General features: G+C 37.4%; 1 pseudogene; it reads right to left on the reverse strand.

Moving 5' to 3' along the window:
• Positions 1-16029, reverse strand: part of LOC126004472 (eukaryotic translation initiation factor 5B-like) — a 69688-nt pseudogene extending 53659 nt beyond the window's left edge.
• Between the last annotated feature and the right edge of the window lie 6639 nt (positions 16030-22668).

Below are 22668 nucleotides of genomic sequence, written 5' to 3' on the forward strand. Positions count from 1 at the left end.
TTCAGTATTTCTTTAAAAAATGTATCCATTTCTTCTAAATTACCACACTCATTTTCATAGAATTGTTCATGGTAGTTTTGGGGTCCTTTGCATTACACAATATCTATAGCAGTATCTCCTTTTTAATTTATTTTTAATATATCTAGCTAAAGACTTTTAATGGTTTCAATTGTCTTTAAGATATTTTTTCTGATTTCCTGTTTAAGGTTACAGAGGAAGACCCCAATAAACTTAATCCCAGTAAGGTAGGGTATCCCAACCCACAAAGGGTGGTGCCAGAGGCAGCCATCCTCATCTTCTAACCAATGAACTCCACTAGTAATCATAGGAAAAAAAACACACTACAAGCAAGACAATGGTGAAACAACACTGGCCAACTCCATGCATAGAGAATGAATATGGCAGCTCTGAAGACCCAGGAAGAAACAATCACCTAGTTAGCCTCTCATATAAGAAGTTTAGAGAAGAAATACAGAGGATGTTCATGGATCTCAAAGAAAGCATAAATCGAGTTGAACGAAACACACATTAAGAATCAGGAGAATATAAAGATAGAAATCAGAAAACTCCAAACTGAAATAACAGGTCTGAAAAACTCAGTATATAAAACAGGAAGAAAATAACCAGGAAGTATCAACAGTCAAGGACAATTGCAGAGAAATTCCCAGAGCTAAATACTGCATGCAAGAAATTCTTCATGCCTGAAGAATGCCAGCTAGAAGAGACCCAAAGAAAAGCACCCCTAGACACATCCTAGTCAAATGATGAATCCAACAGATAGGAATAGAATTCTGAAAGCAGCAAGATCAAAAAGTAAAATTACATTCAAAGGAGAATCCTTGAGATTTACAGCAGACCTGTCACAAGAAACCCTCAAGGCCAGAAGGCATTGGTGGGATATAGTGACAAAACTCAATGAAATGGATGCTTCACCTGGAATACTGCATCTAGCCAGACTCACTTCCAGGTTTGAAGGAAATATACATAACTTCACAGATAAACAACAGTTCAGACACTTTGCAGACTCAAAACCAGCCTTAAAATAAAAACTTAAAGGTCTACTTTAAGACAAGAAAGACCAACAGACACACCAAATTTCTACACAACGATGACACTACAGCCCATGACAATTATCTTTCTCAAAGTCAACAGATGAAATGCACCAGTTAAGAAACACAGAGTGGTAATATGGATCAAAAGCTGAATCTAACATTTTTCTGCCTACTAGAAATATATCTGAATAGTCATTAACAAACATAGATCAAAATCAAAGGTTGAAGGAAAATCATCCAAGCAAACAACCCCTTTAAAAAAGCTGGAATGGCATTAGAGACTTCTGATGACATAAACTTTAGTCTCAGAAAACCTATAAGGGAGAAAGATGGTCATTTTGTACTAATCAAGGAATATATACAACAGGAATAAATCACATTTCTAAACATATATGCACCCAATGAGGGACCAGAAAAATATTTAATACAGTTGTTGACAAATCTGAAAGAAGAGATCAATGGCAACACAGTAATAGTGGGACATCTCAACACTTCTCTGTCACTCCTTGATATGTCAACCAGGCTGAAACCCAACAAGAATAAACTAGATCTGAAAAGAGAAATGGAAGAAAGTGGACTAGTAGATATATAGAGAGAGATAGATATATATAGAAAGAGCACTCCATCTCCAGAAAACTGGATATATATTTTCTTCAATGCATATCAGTTATTCTCCAGGATAGACAGCATGTTGGCCCATAAAACATATCTCCATAAAGTCAAGAGGATATAAATTGTACAGACAAACTTTTCAGATCATAGTGCACTGAAATTAGAAATTAACTACAAAGGGACACAGAAGAAAAACTTCAACACTGGGAAATTAACAGCTCACTACTGAACAACAAATGGATCAGAAATGAAATTAAAAAGGAAATAAAAATATTCCTGGAAACAAATGACAATGAAGACACAAATTACCTGAATTTATGGTACACAACAAAAGCAATACTAAGAGGAAAATTTATTCTTTGTAAGAACACATCAGAAAGGAAGAAAGGGTCTATATTAAAATCTTAATTATACAACTTACAAAATTACAAAATGATCAACAAAAGTAACCAAAAATAGGTAGGCAGAAGAAATAACAAAGCTTAGAGCAGAAATCAGTGAAATGAAAATCTGAAAAATAATTCGAAAGATCAACAAAAGCAAAAGTTGTTTCTTTGAAAAATAAACAAGATTGATAAACAACTAGCAAAACCCAAAAAGAAATGCAGAGAGAGAAAAACTTAATAAACAGGATTAGAAATGAAACGGGGGTGATCACTACAGAGATTCAAAGGATAATCAGTGTCTACTTTTAGAAACTCTATGCCATGAAATATGAGAACCTGGAAGAAATGAATAAATTCTTGGACTCTTATAATCTTACGTGCTTAAACCAGGGTGATCTAGCATATCCAAACAGACCCATAATTACTGAGTAAATTAAAATGGTGATCAAAAGTTTTCCCCAAAATAAAAACACAGGCCCTGATGGATTCATTAACGAATTCTTTCAAATCTTTCAAGAGGAACTACTACCAATCTTTTTCAAGCTCTTTCATAAAATTGAAAAGTCAGGAACATTCTCAAATAATTTTTATAAAGCTAACATCACCTTAATACCAAAACCAGACAGAGATGCTGCAAAAAAAAGAAATTTACAGACCAATATCCCTGATGAACACAGATGCAAAGATCCTCAGCAATATTCTAGCAAATAGGATCCAATACCTCATCAAGAAGGTCATAAACCGGGGCCGGAGAGATAGCATGGAGGTAAGGCGTTTGCCTTTCATGCAGAAGGTCATCGGTTCGAATCCCGGCGTCCCATATGGTCCCCTGTGCCTGCCAGGAGCAATTTCTGAGCATGGAGCCAGGAGTAACCCCTGAGCACTGCCAGTGTGACCCAAAAGCCACAAAAAAAAAAAAAAAAAAAAAAAAAAAAAAGAAGGTCATAAACCATGACCAAGTAGGTTTCATTCCAGGAATGTAAGGATGCTTTATCATGTGGAAATAAATCAACATAATACAGTATATCAACAAAAAAAATAAAAACCACATGATCAGATCAATAGATGCAGAAAAAGCATTTGATAAGGTCCAACACCCAGTCTTGATGAAAACTTTCATCAAGATAGCAATGGAAGGAACTTTTCTCAATATAGTCAAGGCCATTTACCACAACCCAATGGCAAACATTATTCTCAATAAGCTAAACTAAAAGCCTTTTCTCTAAATTCTGGTATAAGGCAAGGCTGCCCTCTCTCACCACTCTTATTCAACATAGTGCTGGAGTTTCTTGCCATAGCAATTAGGCAAGAAAAATATATCAAGGGCATCCAGGTCTGAAAGGAAGAAGTTAATCTCTCAGTGTTTGCAGATGACATGATACTATATTTTATAAAACCTTAGGGACTACCAAAAAACTTCTAAAAACAAAAGATTTATATAGCAAAGTGGCAGGCTACCAAATTAACACGCAAAAATCAATGGTTTTCTTATACACCAATAATGATAGAGAAGAAATGAACATTAAAAAACAATCTCACATTCACATTAGTATTCACACAAACTCAAAAACCTTGGAGTCAACTTAAAGAGGTGAAGGACCTATACAAAGAAAACACAAAAACCCTGCTTCAAGAAATAAAAGAGGTGGCCAGAGTGATGGCACAAGTGGTAGGGCATTTGCCTTGCACATGCAAACTTAAGACTGACTGCATTTCGATCCCCCAGCATCCCATATGGTCCCCCAAGCCAGGAGCGATTTATGAGTGCATAGTCATGAGTAACCCCTGAGTGTCACTGGGTGTGGCCCAAAAAGCAAAAAACAACAACAACAACAAAGAAATAAAAGAGGACACACAAAAATGGATACACGTACCCTGCTCATGGATTGGTAGGATTAACATCATTAAAATGACAATACTCCCCAAAGTATTGTACAGATTTAATACAACTCCTCTAAAGATTCCCGTGACCTTCTTCAAAGAAGTGGATCAAACACTCCTGAAATTCATTTGAAACAATAAACACCCGCGAATAGCTAGAGCAACCTTGGGAAAAGAATATGGGAGGCAGCACTTTCCCAACTTTAAATTGTATTATAAAGCAATAGTTTTTAAAACAGCATGATACTGGAATAAAGACAGACCCTCAGATTCGTGGGATAGACTTGAGTATTCAGAGAATGTGCCCCAGATACACAATCAATTAATTTTTGATAAAGGGACAACAAGGAATGCCTTTTCAACAAGTGGTGTTGGCACAACTGGTCAGCCACTTGCAGAAAAGCTAACTTAGACCTCCATCTAACACCATGCACAAAGGTCAAATGCAAAAGGATTAAATACCTTGATATCAGACTCGAAACCATAAGGTATATAGAACAACATGTAGGTAAAACACTTAAAACACTCCATTAAATTGATACTAATGGCATTTTTTAGGAGGAAATAGCATTCTCCAAACAAGTGGAAGCAGAGATAAACCCATGGGGCTATATTAAGCTGAGAAGCTTCTGCACCTCAAACAAAATAATGTCTAGAATACAAAAGCCACCCACAGAATGGGAGAAACTATTCACCCAACCCATCAGAAAAGGGAATAATATTAAAAATATACAAAGAACTGACAAGACCAAACAGTTGTATGAACATTGAATAGAAGTAAACAAAAAATATATAAGACCTAAACACCAAATCCAAAGCCAACGACAACAGAATCAATGACCAATTTACAACAAGCTAGACACAAAAGGGACCACTTATACTAGCAGCCCGAGGGACAAAGGAGGGGGGATATGAGAAGCATGCTGGGAACGGCATTGGAGGGAGGACATCACTGGTGGTGGGAATGTCCCGGGTTTAATGCCGCTATGTACCTAAAATATTATTGTGAAAGATTTATAATCCACTTATTTTGATCACAATAAAAATTATTAATAAAAATGGGGAAAGAAATGGACAGACAATTCCTCAAAGAATAAATACAAATGGCCAAAAGGCACATAAAAAATGCTCCACATCATCAGAGAGATGCAAATCAAAACTATAATGAGGTAGCATCTCACACCACAGAGACTGGTACACATCACAAACAAGAACAATAAGTGCTGTCAGGGATGTGGAGAGAAAGGAACTTTCATTCGCTGCTGGTGGGAATGCCAACTTGTCTAGCCTTTAAGGAAAACAATATGAAGATTCCTCAAAACACTGGGAATTGAGTTCCCATATTATCCAGCTATACCACTTCTAGGAATATACCTTAGGACACAAAATCACAATACAAAAATTCTTTCCTTACATCTATATTCATTGCAGTACTACTTACCATAGCCAGACACTGGAACAACCAAGATCCCATTCAATAGATGAATGACTAAAGAAACTGAGGTACATATACACAATGGAATATTATGCAGTCATCAGGAGAGATGAAGTCATGAAATCTTCCTATACATGAATGTACATGAAATCTAATATGCTGAGTGAAATAAGTCAGAAGGAGAGAGATAGACACAGAATAGTTTCACTCATCTATTTGTTTTAAGAAAAACAAAATACATTATTGTAAAAATGCCCAGAGACAGAGGAGATGAGGGCTGGAAAGACTGGTTCTCGCTGTGAATGGAGTGGTGAGTTTAGTTAGAGAGATATCTACACTATCATGACAATGTTAAAAAATGAGAGAAGTAGAATGTCTGTCTGAAATACAAGCAGGGTGTGGGGAAGGAGGGAGATGGAAACATTGGTGGTGGAAAGGTTGCAATGGTGAAGGGGAGTGTTCTGAAATGAACTGAAACTCAACTACAATTATGTATGTAATCATGGTGCTTAAATAAAGAAAAAATTTAAAAAATTAATTGCCTTAACAACAGAAACAATACTGTTATTTATATCTTTCTTCTTTTTTTTTTCCCTCTTACTATGGTATTGCTCCGGGTCATTTTTGGCTCTGTCTTCAACACTCTAGAGGTACTGGGACACCTTATGCAGGATTAGGGATCAAACTGCGGTGATAATTGAAAATGTCTCTGATGGAGGAGAGAAAGAGACAAGACAAATGTCTGCCACCCGGGCAGGCAGGGGACAGGAAGATGGGGAGGGCAAGAGAGAAACTGGGGACATTGGGTGGTGGGAAAAGCACACTAGTGAAGGGCGTTGCACGTTGTATGACTAAAAATTATGTATTTCACTGTGATTCAATTAAAGAATTTGTTCATTTAAAAAATAAAAAATAATAAAAGACAAGAGGAAAAGATAATAGCTAAAAAATTAAAATATTTTTTAATTTCATTGATTTGTGTAATATTTTGTTGACACATTTCATTTCTTTCCATTCCAAAATTATTTCCTTCCTTCTACTAACTTTTGGGTTTATTTATTTTTCCTTTCCACAGTTACTTGAGGTGTAAAGTGAAGGTAGATTTTGAAAGGAAGCAGTCATTTGGTTTGAGTTTCAGATTTGCTGTCTGTCCTCAGGCTCTGCTTCTTCTTATGATAGGATCGAGACAGCTGTACTGTATCCCCCCATCTTAAGGCTTTCCTGTGGGGGTGAACCTGACACTGTGGCACAGATTCAGGCTTTTTGAATGATCAATGGCATCTTGAACAGGCAGAATCCTTAAAATTCACTGTGCCTTTTTAGGACAAGCCCTATGACTTCAAAGATCTCTCATCACTCAATGGTCTGTAGAATCCGCAAAGTTTCTGGAAGTCTTTTCATGGTTTATAGCTATTGAAATCAGTTTTCTTCTCTTCCTCTTACCATTATAGTTATTTCTCAATCCTGTGCAGAATAAAATGAAAGAGGAGGACCTAGAAGATAGGTAATTTCCACTTCTTCCTTCTCATTACCCTAAAATCTATTGCTACCTGCACCAACAACCCAAAAGTAGTTCTTTTGCTCTTAGAAAACCTCTTACCCCTGCATCCATATCCAAAAGGTTTAAGTGCAGCTTAATAAATCATGGAGTGGGGACTGGAGAGAAAGTACAGTGGATAGGACTCTTGCCTTGCAAAGACAAATTTGGGTTCAATCTCCATCATTCCATATGATCTTCAGAGTACTTCTAGGAGTAATTCCTAAGTACAGAACCAGGAGTAACCACCGAGCATGGCTAAGTGTGGCCTTCCCACCCCTACAAAAAATTCTGGAGTAGTTAGTGGTATTTTACTAGATATACAAAATAAAGTAAGCAAGCTACATGTGAAATTTCTATGCACATAAATGCTTTATGGCAATATTTTGGAAGCATTTTTTGAGAAGTATGTCATTTACTAGGATCTCATTCTGGATAATGTCATAAAAAGGCTTACCTTCGCTCACATGCCAAATCCTTAATCAAATAACAATATAGAGTTGGTGCCTGCCAAGATTCACTGGATAAAAGCCACAATAATTTCTCCCTATAGGGCAATAAGAAGATGGAATCCCATGTATTTGATAGAGTTTGAATAAATAAAGGAGTGAAGAAAGTTTCTGTGTGAATCTGCTACATGATGATAAAAGAGATTTCCTTCATATTAATATTTTATTGTAAAGGGGTCATTACCAGTTGGCTGGACTTGCTGTTTGAATAAAAAAGGCTGTCATCTTGACCTCAAATACTGATGCTTTGAAGAAAACCATAAACATACTCTGAAAACAATCACAGACCAGTCATAAATGATGTTAAGCAACGGAGTTTATAAGCTGGAAAAGTCAGGCAGAATGTCCATGATCATGCCAGAGGGAAGAAAAAATGAAGAAAATTTTACTCCCCATAAAATTATCTCAAAATCAATATGATAATAAAACAGAACAAAAATAAATTTTAATTAAGTTCTTCAGTTTTTATAAATGAAAAGATAAATGCCTCATGAGTTCTTCTGCCATTTGATTTTTCCAAAGGTTTCATTATGAGAAAAATTATGTGTAGTTTGGCCTTTTATTCCTATGATATTATAATTTTCTCTCTTTTGTTCCTTGGCATGTTGGTTAAGAGGCATTTTGAATATTTGAAAGATGATCTGGCCTAAAGTCTAAAGTATGATCTAAGTATGATCTCCAGAGGTCCACACAGATTCTAAAATTCTGAGGAGTCTAATAAATAAAATACAAGTCTACTTAAAAATAGCATCCATTTGTCCATCCATCTGGCTGTGTCAGTCTCTAATTATTTATTAATTGGGAGAGGGGTTCAGGACTATGTTCACTGGAAGTTAAAAGTGATTTTCTTATTGACAGGAAATAGTTTGACATATTCCTGAAAGAGAAGAGCTTCAAGGAATACAAAGTATCCCGAACCCAATATGACAACTCAGCATATGACTCACATATTGAATATTAAGTCAGAAGGCTCATGTACTGAAAATTGCTAGAGCACTCAAAAGATCATCAAAGAGAGTCACCAATGTGATTTCCCAGAGCACTACCATATGATCATGAAGAAGATATGCAGAATAATCAAAAGAAGTTATTCTCTCTTCTTCAGCCATGACTCTATTGGTAGAGAATAACCCTAGGGAAAGGGGAGAATTTTGAGCTTAATTTGCTAACTCTTTGTTGACAAATATTGTTTCATGTTGCTTAAATGAAGCTATTCTATGCCAAAATTTCATAACAGTACACCCAAAGACTCTCAGATTCAATTTTATACATGTGAAATATTGTTGGAAGCCATAAGACTTAGAGAGCAAAATGGAGTCTCTGATGCCTGAGAAACCACAGGCCTATGTACCTGACAGGCTGTACTGTGGCATTTCCCCCATGGGCCTGAAGGAAAGAACAGCCACATAGTTCAGTCAGCAATAGCCACAAGATGCTCCAATAAACCTTTTGAGTTGATAATTAAGCTACCATTGTGAAAGAATGTCTGTATGATCTAAGGGTATGCTGTAAAACTGGAAAGTCTGTCCTGTACGACCCCCCTACTTTTCTATAGACACCATGGAAAAGTACTGACTGTTACTTCCGTATTTTGCTTAACTATAAAAGCTAGTCCCCTTTCAATAAACCTTAGCTCTTGATCAGCCCCGTTTGACTTGAGCTCATTTCTTTCTCAGCCTCTTTCCTCCATTTCAGGTCGGATCCCGCTCGTGACCCACGAATTACTTCGTGATCCTCATTCTCACACCCCCGCGGGTCGGGGGTCCCCCATCGGGGGTCACAAAATATGTAGTAAAAATGTATGTTTTTCATAAAACAATGAGTCATAGAGTTTATAAGAGTTGGCTTGAAGTTCATTCATTCATTCATTCATTCAGCAAATATTTACTCTTAGGAGAGAATTTTTTCTACTCTTAGTGGGGCACCTCCTGCTGCTTCATGTGGGAAAACGGTCAGTGGATTCAGTGCCCATTCTGGGTTGTAGAAATAGACACCAAGATATGTCAGATAGAAGAAGCTACACCAAGTCCACTTCCATTAATGGTTTATTAGATATGATCATGTTGTAATCGCTTTAACCTAGAGACCATGTCAGTGGCTTAACAAAATGATAGCTGGCTATATGTTTTCTTGTAAAAGTCCCATCTAAATTTTCCTGTTCAGTGAATAGCTTTATTTCCAATAAACACTAATCCCTTGCAACTTTTTCCTTATCACTCCTAGTTTTTGAGTTTTTTTATGATTATTTATATCCAGTAGAAAGCATGAAGAGGATAAACAATATGCACAGAAAGTATGTACAGTGTCCCACTAATCAGAACTCAATCAATGCTACCTGCCACTCCATGACAGTTTCTGGGACCACAATTTATGGTGTTTCCGTGAGGAGGATCAATACAGCTAACTCTGTAATTCTCTGATCAAAGATTCTAAACTATATTCTTTGAATGCTTGCAATATAGCAAATGCTGTGCTAAGAGTGGCAGGTCTGATTTGCCTGTGTTTACAAAGAGCTTCCGTCACTCTGACAATTACTTTTCTTGTCAGGTTTACAAAAACTGAGTGAAAGAATTAAGAGTATAAGCAGACAGGGTGATTTCAGTCTTCTTTCTTTTCACAACCACTCATTCGCCACATTAGGAATCTTTTGAGTGGTGAATCTGGCCACAGTGAGTCCACATATCACCCCCACAAAGAGCTGAATTGTATATTAACTTCTACAGTCAGTATTTGGTGACATGAAGGTATTGGTGCCTTTGGTTATGCTAGTTTCAAATTGTAGAGAGATGTTGAAAGGAGGCTCAATTTAGGGTCAACTTAGAGAAAGAAAACTAAAAACTTCCAGTGAAGGCGACTTCATAGCCTTCTTAGATCTTCCTTTATAACTAGATTAGGAATTTCCTCTTTTTATCTTACGCTTCATGTTGTAGCATAAATTCTTGTTCCCTTTTCAATAAATATTGAGAACAGCTGTGCCCTTTCCAACTTATTAGACATGATAAAAGATTCACTTTTATTAAATTTTGCTTTTTTTCCCTCCTCTCTGCAGACTAGAATTTGTTTAACTTTCCTATATCCTCTCTTCTCATAGAGTTTCTGGCCCAGAATTAAAAGTGTGAAGTTGCTATTCAAGTCCCTATTCCATTGTGTCAAGGGAGGTAGGATCTAGCATACAATGGTGAACTGGGGCCAAAAACGCTGTGTTCTAGAGCACACTCCATCTCTACTGTAACCATGTGATGGAGACTTTCTGAGCCTGAGTGTGGTTTCATATCACTTGTTTTCACTCTATATAAACTGCAGCTAACCCTAAACGATTTTTAAAAGTGTATTTTTGTTAATACCTGGCAGACCATAGATTACTAGGTTTTGTACTTTCTGGACATCACAATCTTGACTCTAATTATTAGGAAAGACTTTTCTAGTTTAGAATCTGGAGAAGCAGTACAAGGATAAGACACTTGCTCTACATGAAGTCAACCAATTTTCAATTCTTATTGCCACATATGGTTCCCTGAGTACTGCCATGGGTCACTCCTGAGCACAGATCCAGGGATAGACCCTGAGCATCACCTGGCATAGCCCCAAAACAAACTAATCAGACTCTTTTAATTTATTTGTATTTGATTATCCAGTGTTTTGCATTGCATATATATGCATATATAAGGGGATATGTACCCATTCTTTTGCTTACTAAAGGTCTCTATTTTGTAATTTGATTTTTTGAAGGAGTGCTATAGTAACATGATTCATTAGTTAAATATAAGGTATAGATTGAGAAGTCTAACTCCCATTTATATTCCTTCCTTCTTATAAGTAATTTGTTTTATTTGCTTCAATACATTTCCAGAGATTTTAGAGAAAATATAAACAATTATGTTCTTATTATATTGCCTGTACTTCTTTATTTTAATCATCTCATTAGGCCACATTCTCTTGTATGAAATTTATAATTTCATAGTATTCCACTCTGAGGAGGAGTCATAATTTATTCATCTAGTCTCTTATAGAGGGGCATTTGTTTAGTTGCCAATCTTTTATTACAAACAATGTTGCAATAAATAATTGTATAAATATGTCACTTTGTATGTGTACAATTATTTATGTAGGATAAATTCCCAGAAGTAGAGTTGCTAGACCAAAGAGTAAAGGCACTGGAAGTTTTTCAGATATTGTCAAATTACCTTTCACAGGGTTGGATCATTATGATAGTTTCAGTTTCACCCTCACTATATATTCTTCCACAAGCTCCCCACAGGGTGAGTTGTCAAATCTTTGGAATTTTGCCAATCTGATAAGGAATCACAACTCCAGATAGTTTGGATTTTATTTATTTTATTTTTATTAAGAAGAGAGAACTCAGGGGTCTTTGAAAGCAGCAGAACAATATGTTAATGACTGAATCAGGACTCTAAAGCAGGTAAGGTCTTGCTTAGCATGTAGCTGACCTGGATTTGATCATTGGCATATTTGGCCATATATGATTCTCTGATCCCTGCCAAAAGTGAACATGGAGTACAGAGTCAAGAGTAATCACTGAGTACTGCTGAATGTGACCCACAAAATAAAAATTAAATAAATAATACGATTTTTTAATGATCGGATCACTCATGGTGAGAAATCTATTTGTACCATGTGCTCTACTTCAAAAGCACGGTTAATCTCAAAAGCTGCACTCTAGAATTACCTGGAGAGTTATTCAAGCTTTCCAGAAGGTCCCATCCCATCCTTACCCCAACCAAAGAAAGCTTCAGTTTATCACTCTCAAACAGATTATCAGATGTGTGTGTGTGTGTGTGTGTGTGTGTGTGTGTGTGTGTCCTTTTCATAGCTGTGCTCTTTGTGGCATCTGTGAGCAGTTTCCATTCTTCACCTTAGACACTAAGGGATAATAAAATTCTCTTATAACCTGCCTTCTTCCTGGCCAGGATCAAAGCCATAAATATACTTTTTATTGTACACCAGTCACAAATCCTTGGTAAATTTAGGAAGCACTTGCATATGGGACTTAGCCACTCCTTCCTTTTTGTCCCCACGCTGAAGGTTACACTAGCCCTTATGAAAATAGGATTTTAAGGCTGCTCACATATACTCTATTATACCTGTACCTTTCTAGAACCTTTCAGCTTTTCTTGAATAGAACTGCTCTGAAATTTTTATAAACTAAAATATATTCTAAGGGTAACTAATCCAAATTATCAGCATATAAATATAAACAGATATGCATAATTTATAAAATTTTCATATATCATAGAAACAGAATTATGAAATTCCTGTACTCATTTCAAAACCGTCTCCTATAATAAGAAAAGTGATGAAATCTTGGCTCCATTTTGGATAAATATTTCAAAAATGATGGGGGTTAGAAGGGCTAAGGTTCTGTTCTTTGAAAACTAAGGAAACTAGACAATCTGATCCAAGTAGTACATAGGCTGTAAATGATCCACTGTTCTGACTCTTCTTTCCTTAGTTCAATTCTTTCTCTTTCAAGCAAAGGAACTTAAAAGTTGACATCAATGAGGGAGGGTCTTGGCTGGGATGGGAAAGAAAGGTAGCCAAGTGCTGTATCTCTTAAAAGGGTTCTGTCCTGAGGGCCAGAGGTGACTGAATTTTCTTTTTGTTGTTGTGTTTTGGGGCCACACCCAGGGGTATTCAGGGGTTATTTATGCTTCTGTGTTCAGGAGCCATTCCTGGTGGTGCTTGGGGGACCACATTAGATGCTGGGGATTGAACCCTGGTAGACTATGTGCCAGGCAAGCTTCCTACCCACTGTGCTTTTGCTCCTCCTCAAAAGAGATCACTGAATTCTGCTACCTTGAGACTCCCAGAGTTTATCTGGCTTTCCTCAGTCACCTGCAAAATTGGATGGGTCAAGAATGGAGGTTGAGGTTCAGGTGCTGTAACAATAGCATCAATTCCTGATCTAGAGTTTTTGTAGCTTTTTTATTTATCTTTTTGTTTTCAGGAGTGGACAGAGTTGGGCCACAATCAGCACTACTCAGGACTGTTTCTTGGCTCTGTGCTCAGGCCATCACTCTTGGCAGTTTTAGGGGACCATTTGAGTATCAGGAATTGAACACAAGATGGCTGTGTTCACATGCAAAACAAGAGTTTATAGAGGCATTTTATAATTCCTACAAATAACCACTCACTTTCCATTCTTTTCCCAAAATAATAAATATATTAAAGTTTAGGGGTTTTTTGTGGTTTTGCACCCTTGACTATTTTGGAAGTCACAGACAACTCTCCCATAAAAATAGTGACAACTTCATGTCCTTGAAAGATTCTTCCCTCTCCTTTCTAACCCCAAAGTATCGTCTTTAGAGATGGCACTAAGATTAGTCAGATAAATGTGCTACAAGCCTAGGAAGTCAACTTAAGGGCATATGCTTCATTGACATTGTACCACACTACTCTGAAAGCCTGGAAAATGGCCTTCCTCAGAGCCAGGTCCTGACCTTAGCCAAATTGGCAAATTCTTTTTGGCTGAAAATACATACTTAATGGAGACCACAATATTCAGCTATCTGTCCCATGATTCCAGAAATTTCTTTTAGAACAGGGTTCCTTAAGTGTCCTATTTAAGAATCATACCAAGAATAAGTGAAGGGAAAGCATTTTTTAAATCAGTGTTTGAGAAGCAACAAGGCATGATTTACTTCCCACTCTGAATGTTTTCCCAAAAAACCTGCCAAAGACATGTTTATGGCACATAGGTCGATTTTCTTTTAATCTAAAGTTTCTGGTCCACCAGGGGTGGTTTGAGTGGATGTAGAGTGGATGTAGAGTGGAGGTGGATGGATACCAAACAAGTTAGTTGTTTGATTTTAAACATTCAAAGTAGATCTATTAACTTTACTGTAAATGTTTTGCCTGGTTATTTGGGTACCCATAATGCTCAAGTAAAATGCTTTGGACACTCTAGAGAAGTTGGGTTTTTCTCTTTTTAGCCTTGTCTTGATCGCCACCCCCGCCTTTCATGCCTAGTAATTACCTTGTAGTACCAGACAACACTCTTTCCACAGTGAGTCTTCCCTTCTTTGTGATTATGTGATTAAAAAAAAAGAATCCTTTCTCAGAAAAGAGCTGACAACTGAGAATTGAAGGCAATGTGCAATATACCCACTCCTCTAAAGGTGGTACATCTATTTCCCACTCTAACATGTCACCCTTCTACAGTACCCAGAGAGAAATCCAGCCAATGCTTTTTTCCAAACCCATAAAGATACTCAAATTTCAATGTGAAACTTTAGCATTCAAAACTAATCATCTCAAGATGAAAAGAAGAGATATGAAAACCTCTGCCATCTGTAATATTGAGAGGAACAGAATCCCAATAAGCATTGTGCTCATCTTCACTTCAAGAGTTGGAAGACTGGGAACCCTTCCTTAGCTCCCTCAACATTATTTCTGAATTCCTCATAGTAAGAGCAGGGATTGAGAAGCCCCAGAAGAAAACTGAGCTGATGTCAATGTTTTTCAATTCACCTAGTCTCTTTGGATTTCTCCAGAAGGTGGCAGAGGAAGCTTTGCACTTTTAATATGGCACTAGAACTTAGTTGTGTCTTTCATAGGGAATCTACACCTAGACTATCTAATAAGTTTTTTAATTAAGTGGAATTTCACAAAGTAATTACACCATTAAGTTTCTAAATAAAATGAATTGCTAAAAAGAGTTGAGTGCACACACAGGAAGATATTTTCTGGGCTTTCCAGAGCAGGAACTTATCCTAGGCTCAGTCCAGTGGATTTTAATTTCTACTTTGAGCAGAAGTTAATGTCACCTTTTAACAGCATGGTGAGTTCAATGATTGACCATTGGCCAAAACAGAGTTATTTGGTTTAGAATGATCACAGTCACGATAGGCATCATAAGTGTGCACTAAACTAATTTCATTTTCATTATTAGAAATCTTCCTCACATGGGGCCGGCGAGGTGGCGCTAGAGGGAAGGTGTCTGCCTTGCAAGCGCTAGCCAAGGATCAGGACCTCGATTCGATCCCCGGGCTTCCCATATGGTCCCCCCCAAGCCAGGGGTAATTTCTGAGTGCTTAGCCAGGAGTAACCCCTGAGCATCAAACGGGTGTGGCCCAAAAAATCAAAAAAAAAAAAAAAAAAAAGGAAATCTTCCTCACAGAGTGATCTGTCAATGGGGAGGCATTATAGATGTGCAATAGGGAAACTACAGGAGGTAACTGAAGGTTAACTGGCCTGCAAAAGTGCTGGCTGAGCAGGAATTCTGAGGACAGATAATCTTGCCTATGGGGACAGTGGAGACTGAATATACATCACATTTGATAAATAGGGAAGACAGATGGTCCAACAGGCCAGCACCTGGAGGGGTCTCACCTCATGGGATCTATAGTTTGCTATCAACAAAGGGTGAGAACATGAGGATTCTGATAACATGATGATTGGGGATTCAGCATTTGTATATATTTTATACCATCACAATGAAAGACATAGAAATTTTAATTTAAAAAAAAACCTGAAAAATCTTAATATATTCTCGTAAAGGCCCTGTTTGTGGGGATAATTCTGGCTGGGAGTTCCTGGTAGTTGATGGCTGCCACCTGCAGCTTTCTTTTAGCCACCTGCAGTTTGTGGTATTCGCCATGTTTGTATTCATACTGACCCTAGATGGATCGGCAGCAAGAGCGTCATACAGAAAACCAGACAGAGTTATGGGGAAAAGTGCATTTTGGCCAGGGGTGTTGGAGTAAGCTCCTCTGAGCCAGCCACGCTTCTGGCCCTCTGCTGCTTCCTCTAACACTTTTATTAGCCAGAGTTTAACATAAATCACCTTGAGGTCAGGGTTGATGTAATTAAAGGCAGTTGTGGTAATTAACTCAGAATAAGTGAAAGTAAAAAGTGATTTTACAGGTGTATGACAACAATAGTTAAATTGCTTTGAAGCATGAATTTCGAGCCTAGAATTTCTTGACTTTTGTCCCTAGCTCCACCATTTACTAAAGGTGAGATCGGAATCTTTAGGGTTAAATATGATACACTGACTATTAGACTGAGTATATTTGCTATGAAACTGATGACAAAGTTTCTCAATGAATGTTAGTTACCTTTCCTCTATTCTTTTAATCAAAACATATTTTCTATTTTTTGTTTAATTAGTTGGTTCAATCTTTAATACATCTTTGTTAAGGCTTTGTTACTTGGTTGAGTCTTTGTTATTACATCTTTCTTAAGCCTCTGGTTCAGTCTTTGTTTATACATGTTTCTGAAAAGAAGTAACAGTATATTAATTCTTACTTTTACAAATTCACTTGAGAGTTTTCAGTGTTTTTTCATCCTTTTACAAATATTTTGTCACACAGTAGCATGTAGGAGATATTGGAAATTGGGGTAGGATCTTCTCTTTACCTATAAAATAAAAATGTCAAAATTACGTTTCCTTCTTCCCTCCCTCCCTTCCTCCCTCCCTCCCTTCTTCCCTCCCTTCCTCCCTCCCTCCCTCCTTTCCTCCTTCCTTCCCTCCCTTCCTCTCTTCCTCCCTCCCTCTCTTCCTCCCTTCCTCCCTCCCTCCCTCCCTCCCTCCCTCCCTCCCTCCCTCCCTCCCTCCCTCCCTCCCTCCCTCCCTTCCTTCCTTCCTTCCTTCCTTCCTTCCTTCCTTCCTTCCTTCCTTCCCTTTACTTTACTTCCCAGTGAGACACCTCTTTGCATGCATAATTTGCATAAATTCTTTACATACACCAGGCCCCTAGTTTGATCTCTGGCATTAAATAATCCTCTGGGCACTGCTATGGAGATCCTAATAACCCCCAGAATTTATGGGCCTAAGAAGCATTATATCACTGGGCCTGAGATTTGAACAATCCAGCCCAGTGGGCTGAATATCACCACAAGAAATGCTGGGGTCTCTTGAACAGTACTTAGGAGTGTCCCTCCCAGTTATTATATAAATAAAATGTAAGTAAGAATTTATCTAAGAGTTTTATTTAATAAGTTGAGTGAAAGTTAACTGAGGTTTTTTCATACTTAACCATCTTATCATTTGCTATCAGCCTGTCTGTCTAATATTTATATGGACTTAGTTATCAAGCATATAAATCATTTACAGGTATGAGGCTATACATTGAGTACAAATGTATTATGCCCATGTGTCTATAATTTATTCCATGCCATTTTCAAGCTTGATTTATACATAATTGTTAAAATGAAAATATTTGAAATTCTCTCAGAGGAACGAAAAGTGAATGTTTCCACTTTTTCTCCCAGGTTACCCCAAGCTGTTAGATCTGGAAATGGTCACATTCACAGGAGAGTTCCTCCATGAATTTTAGTATTTCAACCAGGGGCACACGGGGATTTTGAAAGTTCCTTCTTCTTCTGGGATTCATCTATGGATAGAGAACTTAATAGGAATCACAAATTGGAAGCTACTATAGGGAAAAGGAGATGCACCATTATCTATTAAATCCAATTGCTGTACAGATGACCTAGGTTCTAAGCAAGTTAAGTGTCTCTGAGTCAATCCATCAGAATATAATGTCTGAGGGATGTGGGCCAACTATGTGCATTCTTCTACTAAAGGTTTTTCAAACTCTAGTTCACAAAACATTTGCAGGCAATAAAACATTGGGATAATAGTAGCTAGCATTTACAAAAATGAAAGGCTAGAACAGAAATATTGAAGTGGCTTTCATGTAATTAGGTTAAGTATTACTTCCTGGAACTTTTATTTCAGTTTTATATGTAAGTATACGTGTGTATGTGGATAATGACTTATAATGTAGGTGGGTTAAGGCCAAATATAATAGAAATGTAACACTCCACTGCCAATGGGTTTCTTAGTAGAGGTAGTTGAACTGGACTTTACCACTTTATCACAACAAATCATGATTCCCCAAATTTAAAAATATCAACTGATATGCTAATTTTGTATACCACATTCTTCCATGATAGTGCAATACAGCAAAAATGATGTGACTTAGAAATATGTAGTCTATGAAAATAAAATAGGTTAACAATTTAGGGCAGAAATCAGTACTTGGTATTCAAAACCTTATTTTAGAGGAAAAAAAAAACCCTTCTTTTCTGGAAGGGAGATAATAGGAATAACCCCTTTGCTTTCTTCAGGCAAATACTGTTATTCATCATCTTTATCCCTTTATTATATTTATCACCTTAATTAGTCATCTTTCCAATGTTTTTCTTGAATACATTGCTACAAATACCAGAATGACTATATTTCTTCAAGTTCTTTAATTCACACTATTAAATTTATTTCCAATATCATGAAATTATTTTTATCTCAATCCTAATCATTATAAAAATCCTTTATCCCAGGAATTCAAACAGGCCAAGCAAGGAAAGAACATAGTCCAGGGATCCCTAAAAAGGAAGCAGGAAGGAGGCTCATAGACCTTCTTCAAATCTCCTCTCTGTGTGTCCTCTTCCTTCCTTGGCCTCTGTGCTAAACCACAAATTTGGGTATATGGCTACCTTAGACTATTCCTAAAACCTTTCTCAGCTGCATTCCTTTCCGGTTTTATACCAGCTGGTTCTTCTCTGTCAAGGCCCAGAAAACTCCAATGCACTTTCTTTCTCTCTTGTATTTTCTTCCTGTATGTGACTTACCTGTATGGAATAAGATAGGCTCCCAACACCTGCTAATAATATACATCGAGGCCATAAGTATTGTTTAGGAAATGAATTAAATGCCAGCACTGACTTAAATAGGTCACCTGGAATGGGAGGCATTATCTTTATGTATAAATTACTTGGTATTGATAAAGTAACCCTTCTCATAAAAACATTATTCTTTCAACTATTTTCTCCCAATCATTCTTTATGGTCTTTAACTTCACTTAAACGGTCTAGTTAAATTTACCCCAAAGTTCTTGACTCCAAGATACTTAAAGATAAGGTGCCAGAAAGATAGTACAGTGGCTTGCCTTGCATATTATCTACCAAGGTTGGATTCTAGAACCTCATATTGTGCCCTGAGGACTAGCAGGCATGATTGTTATTACAGCTTTGTGTGGCACAACTTTGCGTGGCCCATCTCCCCAAAACTAGCATAATAAATTTCTTTAAAAATACATCTTGTGATGCCTTAAATAGTATTTGTCCTGGAAGATGCTTGGGGTGACTATTATAGTTTTCTCACTTGATATACAGCTTACAGAGTTCACAGCATCTACACAATATGTCAAACTTTCCCTAAAGAGTCTATCAATGAAGTTTATAATGCATGAACTTATCTGATTTATTTTTAATTTATTTATAATTTTCCCCAATATCCTCAATGTAATTTGTCTCATATTTTATACTGTAATGCAATAAAGAATATTTCTTGCTACTTGGCACCAAGATGATGCCCCTCAAACGCTGAAGGATTTCTATTCTTCCATGTAATCTTCTGAGGTTTGGTGACTGACCTTAGCCAGCCCTGGAACCTTTATCTTCTGCCTTCTTGTTCCTCTTGTAAGTGTTGTTTCTCTTTCCTGCTTGGAAATCACTCTGCTTGGAACTATTTGTTACTATCTTGTTCCTACCTCTCTGTACTTCTTATTATATATGTTGTTCATTTAACCCACAGGATTCTAAAGACAAGTTGTTTATATTAAAACAACATTCTGTGATCCAGAGTAAGTTCTGGGCTATCAATAGAGACTCATCCAAATTATAGTTAATTCCCAACTTATAATGATTATACTTAGATTTATTGACTTTATAATGACTGGAAAGTAATAAACATTCAGTTTGAACCACATTTTGGGAAAAAATTCTACTACATATTTGAAATTTGACCTTTTTCCATTTTGGCATATATAATGAAATATTATCTTTTTTGTTTGTTTTGTTTTTGGGTCACACCTGACAGTGCTCAGGGGTCGCTCCTGGCTCTATGCTCAGAAATCGCCCCTGGCAGGCACAGGGGACCATATGGGATGCCGGATTCGAACCACCGTCCTTCTGCATGAAAGGCAAATGCTTTACCTCCATGCTATCTCTCTGGCCCCAGAAATATTATCTTGTAACACTGAACAAAATCAGTTTCTCCTGGGTAAAGACTTGTACAGTGAATAAAAAAAATAAATATAGTGTTTATAGTTCAAGTCTTGCTTTCAACTGACCCTGGTTCAAGCCTCAGCACCAAATGGCTCTTCAAATATCACTGGGGTATAGCCCTTAAGGATGCTCGCACTACTAGTGTGGTCTTGTTCCTGGCCAAGGACTGATGTACTGCATCCAGTAATACTGCACCCTGCAAAGAACTCTACAGTGTATATAAAAAACTACTTAAGGGGCCAGAGCGATAGCACAACAGGAGGGTGTTTGCCATGCATGCAGCTAACCCAGGGCAGACCTAGGTTCGATCCCCAGAGTCCCATATGGTCCCTCAAACCAGGAGCAATTTCTGAGCACATAGCCAGGAGTAACCCCTGAGCATCACCAGGTATGGCCCCAAAAAACAAACAAAAAAATCTTATAAATATGCCTTGCGTTACATGATTTTGTCCAACTGAGGACAATTTAATTCTTTAGGCACATTTAAGATAGGCTACGCAAAGCTTCATTGTTTGATAGAATCAGTGTATAAAATGCATTTTCAATTAAGAGATGTTCAACTTCTGATGGGTTTATTCCCATGTAACCCACTGTAAATTGAAAAAGATCTTTCACCTCAGATAAAACTAGAGTTCACATTTCACTAGCATAATAATGGACTATCTGAATCCGTGAAAAGCGCCTGACTACCTTATATCAAATTGAGGCTAAAGCAGCTACTTATTTAGAACAATCTCATATTTTAGACATGGGTCAGGGTATGTCTCAAGTGACAGAATACATGCTTTGCATATGTGAGACCCTTAGGTTCTTTTCCTCACTACATACCAGTTACAGCTCCTACTATGATAAAAATAAAAGTTAGTTAAAAGTTTAAGAATATACGAAAACAGGGGCTGGATTGGTAGCACAGTGGTAGGGAGTTTGCCTTGTATGGAGCTGACTTAGGATGGATGTAGGTTCGATCCCCACCATCCTATATGGTCCCAAAGCCAGAAGCAATTTATGAGCACAGAGCCAAAAGTGAACCCCTGAGCGCTGCCAGATGTGCCCCCCAAAATATATATATATAATATATATATTATATATAAACAATATGTATATTTATATACTCAAGAAAAATGAATAAATAATAGTAAAATAGCTACAGGAAAAATAATTGAATAGGAAAATCAAAAAACAAGATCATAGGTCTAGAGAGAGAGAAAAAAAGAGACAGAGACTTACCTTGCATGTCTCTGACCTTGGTTCAGTCCTCAGTGGAGGACTGCAAATGGAGTCCTTCCAGGAATGATCCCTGAGCACAGCATCAGGGAATAACTTCTGAGCACAGTTGTTGTGCTACACCCCCCAAAATAAACAAACAAAAAAATTAAAGAGACTACCAGATTACAATTTTATGAAATTCGATGTTTGAAAATTATTTTCAACAATTTCAGAGTTTAGAGTTTCCTGAAGAAGGTAGAATTTTAGGTAGGCCTTAAAGAACATCTATTGTGGCTACCTGCTCCTCATTGAAATAATCTGAGGTGGTAGAGATACTTTTCATTTGTGTAGATTGAGAGAGAAAGGAGATATGTGGTATGCCCACAGCCTAATCCCTGTCTTTTGGCCTCCTACTAAGGATTCTGTTCTCTAAGGCCCTTATGGTGAAATTCATTCCACCCTTTGTCCTGACCTGCCTTGCACCGAGTTTCCTGAATTTCCCCTGATCTTCCTGGCTTCTCACATCCTGAATTGCTTTCCCAATTATGGTCTTGTTGCCCCTCTGACCTGAAGCTTGGTTCTGTGCTCCCAGCAGGCATGATTAGCATCCTTCCCCATCAAGTGTGAACACAAACTCTCAAGTCCAGGGGAAACAGGTCTCCCTCTAGAGGCCCAGTTTAGTTCCAGGATCAAAATCCAGATGGCCTGGGTTCTGAGTCTATGCTTCCACCTTCCATCCACATAACCTCTGAGACAGAAATTAAAAGGAGTTTCAGGAGGAGGAGAATGCATACATAGTATTTGGTGACTGTGCCTAGGCTACACACTAGGCCTTTGGAACATATTTGCTGTTTCATAAGCAAGAACAATGCCACAGATAAAAGTTGCTCAAGAGCAGTGAAGTGGAAAAAAATGCTCTATTTATTTATTCTTCTAAAAATCTGGCATAAGTTTGTACTCAGTGAGCTGAGAGGAAAATTAGGCATCAGTTCAATTCCATGCAGGCATGGTTCTTTGC

Source organism: Suncus etruscus, chromosome 3, assembly GCF_024139225.1.
Source record: "Suncus etruscus isolate mSunEtr1 chromosome 3, mSunEtr1.pri.cur, whole genome shotgun sequence".
NCBI lineage: Eukaryota > Metazoa > Chordata > Mammalia > Eulipotyphla > Soricidae > Suncus > Suncus etruscus.